Source organism: Grammomys surdaster, unplaced genomic scaffold, assembly GCF_004785775.1.
Source record: "Grammomys surdaster isolate TR1022 unplaced genomic scaffold, NIH_TR_1.0 66, whole genome shotgun sequence".
NCBI classification, from domain to species: domain Eukaryota; kingdom Metazoa; phylum Chordata; class Mammalia; order Rodentia; family Muridae; genus Grammomys; species Grammomys surdaster.
In genome coordinates, this window is record NW_021604568.1 from 5,830,763 (window position 1) to 5,835,521 (window position 4,759).

Below are 4,759 nucleotides of genomic sequence, written 5' to 3' on the forward strand. Positions count from 1 at the left end.
ATTTTATTCATTTACATTTCAAATGATACCCCACTTCCCCATTGCCCCTCCACAAACTCCCCATCCCCTCTCTCCCCACTCCCCTTTGCCTCTATGAGAGTGCTCCTCCATGCACTCACTCCCACCTCACTGCTCTAGCACCCCCCTATGCTGGGGCATCAAACCTCCACAGGACCAAGGGCCTCCCCTCCCCTTGATGTCAGATAAGGCCATCCTCTGCTACATATGTATCTGGAGTCCTAGCTCCCTTCATGTGCACTCTTTGATTGGTGAAGGGCAGGACAACTGGCTCAGCACTTAAGAGCACTTACTGCTTTTGCAGAGGACTGGGGTTTGGTTTACAGTGCCCAGACTAAGTGCTTCACAGCCTCCTGTAATGGTAGTTCTGGGCGATCTGACACTCTTCTGGCCTCCTGCTTACACATGGTGCATGTTAAGTTCACACAGGCACACACATATAGACATATTCATTCATTCATTCATTCATTCATCCATCCATCCATCCATTCATTCATTCATCCATCCATCCATTCATTCATTCATTCAGATACTTACTTTCTTACTTGAGATATGACCTCACTATACATCCCTAGCAGGTCTGGAACTTGCTGTGTAGTCCAGAATGACCTTGAACTTTTTTTTTTTCTTTTAGATAGTCTGGAATTCACCATTCTCCTGTCTTAACTTCCCAGTTGGTGGTATTACACGTATACACCATCATGCATACGTCTGCCCATGCATTTAAAAATGCCTTTTAAAATTTTATGTGTATGAGTGTTTTATACGTTTGCACCCCTGGTCCCCATGGAGGTCAGAAGAGGGCATCAGATCCCCTAAAACTGGAGTTGCAGGGACTTGTGAGCTATCGTGTGGTACATGGGTGATGGGAATTGAACCTCTGTACTTTACAAGAACAAGTACTCTTAACTGCTGAGCCTTATCTCCAGTCAGTCCCAGCCTGTGAATTTTTTTTAAAACTTGCTGCTGTTGTTTTTTATTGAGGCGTGAACCCAGAGTCTTGTGTGCTTATGTCACCATGTCCATGATAGAGGAGGCTAGAAGATGTTCACATTGGGACAGCAAGGAAACAGAGAGAAAGAGGGGAGGAAACTGGCCATAATGCCTTTTGGGGGCATTCCCTTTGTACTAGATAAATGCTCTAACATCTTGCTATATCCCCAGCTTTGATTTTTTTTCTAACTCTTACTGTCTCAAGTTCAGGATTCCCTATCGTAGTGAAGACTGTGGAGCTTTCTGCTGTGCTGTGATTCTCTACCAGCCTAACATGAGTCTGTCTGTTTCTCTAGTTCTGGAGACTGTAGCAATTTGCCCTGTGACTTTTTTTTTTTTTTTTAAAGACAAGGTCTATATGCCAGGCTAGCCTGGAGCTGTATGTAGGAGGGATGACCTTGAACTTCTGATCTTCCTGCTCTATCACCTACTAATGGGATTACAGGTATGTGCTACCTCACCTAGTTTTCTGTGGTGCTAGAGATAGAACTTAGGCCAGCAGTCCTTCACCAGCACCATAGCCTCTGTCCCTTAGATCAGTCCTTTTGCTTTGTTTGAGACGGGCTCTCACCATGTATCTTGGTCTGTCCCAGAACTCACTCTGTAGACTACGCTGGCCTTGGATTCACAGAGATTCATCTGCCACTGCCTCCCAAGTGCTGTGATGAAAGGTGTGCACCACTATGCTTGGAAGGTCAATTCTTTTACAGTGGAAAATAAAAAGGATAGTTTGATTCATTACTGTTGATGACTTAAAATTTTCTATAATTTTGAACAAGGTTACCATTTTAATTTTTTTCATAGACACCTCAAATGATGTGGATAGCTGTTTTTATACACCTAGGAGTTTGCCAGACATGAGATCTAGAACTCAGGAAACTGAGGCAGGAAGATCAGGAAATCAAGGTCAACCTGGACTACAAGAGACCCTGTCTAAAGTACCTCTCCCTCAAGGAAAGTGCTGGCAGCAGGGCAGCAGCAACAGCAGGAGGAGGAGCAGGGGGAGGGGGAGGGGAAGGAGGAAGAAGAGGAGGAGAGAGAGAAAGAAGGAGGAGGAAGAAGAGGAGGAGGAAGAGCACCCACATTCATGTCGCACACATGTATAAAGACACATACTCATAAACACAAAAAGACTTTCCAAGAGTGGGGCCCCATCTATCTATCTATCTATCTATCTATCTATCTATCTATCTATCTATCTTGATTTTTAACATTTTAATTAATTAACTTTACATTCCAACATTGGTTTCCTCTCCCTCTTGTTCTCCAAGTCCTATCTGCTTCCCCCACACCTACTCCTTCTCCCTTTCTCTTCAGAGACCTGGTTTCTCTGTGTAGTCCTGACTGTCCTGGAACTCACTCTGGAGTTCGGCTGACCTGGAACTCAGAGAGATCCTCCTGCCTCTGCTTCAGGAGTGCTGGGATTAAAGCTGTGTGCCACCTCACCCGGCTTGACATACTACTTTCATTATTTATTATTTAGTGTATATTTTGACTAGCACTCCAGAGACAGAGGCAGGTGGATCCCCGAGTTTGAGGCCAGCCTGGTGTACAGAATGAGGTCCAGGCCAGCCAGGGCTATACAGAGAAACCCTGTCTTAAGAAGAAAAAAAAAATCAGTTGGCTCTTGCTGAGTATTGCCTAATCCTGTTTTAGATGGATTATGGAAATTTACCTGGCTATTAGTCAGATGTGAATAGGCCTGTCCCTTAACACTCTGGCCAGCGTTAGATATTTTTGCTTGGTTTAATAGCTGCTAATCAGAATGAAATTATACATGGTCTTTAATGTTCACTTCTTTAATTACTAAGGAAGTCGAGACTTTTAAATATATATGTGTATGTTTATTGTTTATGTTTCCACACGGGGGCATACTCACTTCAAGGCCACAGACATTCTGGGTGTCCACCATGTGCTAGGGTGTTGTTCTCAAGGATGATTGACCTAATGAAGGTTGGTTTTCAGAAGAGCTAGGATAGTCAAAAAGCACATGGCTAACACACAGTAAGCCATAGGTAGAAACACAAGATTGGTAGGCAGTTTGGACCGAGGTCTCTTGGTAGAGGACAGGGATGAGGTTGAGCCTATATGAAAAGCTAGGTTTTGTCGTTGCTGTTTAATTTTATTTTGTTTTAAGATACAAGGGGGTCTTCCTGTACCCAGGCTGATCTCAAACTTGCTCTGTGGCTGCGGATGACTTGGAATGTTTGGGCCTCCAGCTTCTAGGTCCCAAGAGCTAGGACTACAGGCATGTGCCACCATCTGGCTTTGACTAGCCTTTCAAAAACCAAGTGACCTTAGAGCCAAACAGTGGGTACAATGTTTCCAGGAAAGAAAATGATGTACTCAGATAGGAAACCCAAGGAGGAGAGAAAAAGGGATGTATATGGAGTTGTAAATCTCGTATTAGAGCTAAAATGTCCAGTGCTGGGACTGAGGGATGCTGGGACACTGGCTGGAAGAGACTGACCGAAGCTAAACTATGAGATCTGTTATTTTCCTAAGGGCTTTATTGTTATTCTTAAAGAGGAATGTCATGGGGGCCGGGGACTGGCTCAGTTCAGATCCCCGTAACCCATGTAAAGAGTCAGGCATGGCACACATGACTGCTACCCCAGCACTGGGGAGGAATGAGGATGGGGAGGCAAGGAGACCAGAACTCACTGCTTGGCCAGTCTAGCTAAACCAAAGTTCCCCGTTCAGTAAGAAATAATATCTCAAAAATAGTAAAATGGAGCCGGGCGGTGGTAGCGCACGCCTGTAATTCCAGCACTTGGGAGGCAGAGGCAGGTGGATTTCTGAGTTTGAGGCCAGCCTGGTCTACAGAGTGGGTTCCAGGACAGCCAGGGCTACACAGAGAAACCCTGTCTCAAAAAACAAACAAAAAAAATAGTAAAATGGAAAACACGTCAACTCATGTCAGCCTCTGGTCTCCACATGCATGTGCACATACATGTGTAAATGTTGCATGCAAACATCCACATGAACACCTACACATACTTCATATGTCAAACACACGTAAAGAGACATATACAAAGAGGGACGACAAAACCAGGAGCTGACTGACCTGTGCTTTCTTGTTTCTGAGATGGGGTCTTGCTATGAAGCCCAGGCTGCTCCTCCTACTCTCAAGTGCCAGAGTTATAGGAATGCCTGATAGCTAGGACTATTGGGCATGTCTGTGAACCCAGCACTCAGGAGGATCATGTTCAAGGCCGTGAGCCATATAGTGACAACTTGTCTAATAACAACTAAGTAGAAAAAGGAAGAGGAGGAGGAGGAGGAGGAGGAAGAGGAGGAAGAGGAAGAAGAGGAAGAGGAGGAGGAAGAAGAGGAGGAAGAGGAGGAAGAGGAGGAAGAGGAGGCAGGGGACCTGTAATGGTGGCAGCTAGGGAAGCAGAAGGCAGTTACCGTAACAGAAAGAGCTCTGGCATAAGAGATGATGGATTTAGAAAGACTGGATGAGCCATTCATCAGGGTCATAGACAGGGCTATAAATATGTTCTTCGTGTGTTACGCACAGTGACTCTTTGTCTTATTAAAAACTCTGTGCCCAGTTCATGGCTCTTCCCTTAAGAGTTTTAAAATTGTAGTAAAAAAAATATAAACAAAATGTTTTCCATCTTCATCATTTTAAGCACACAGTTCAGTAGTGCTAAGCACAGTCCAAGATTCCAAAGGCAGTTTCCAATCACGACTTTCCTTCTTCTTCCTTCCTTCCTTCTTTCCTTCCTTCTTTCCTTCCTTT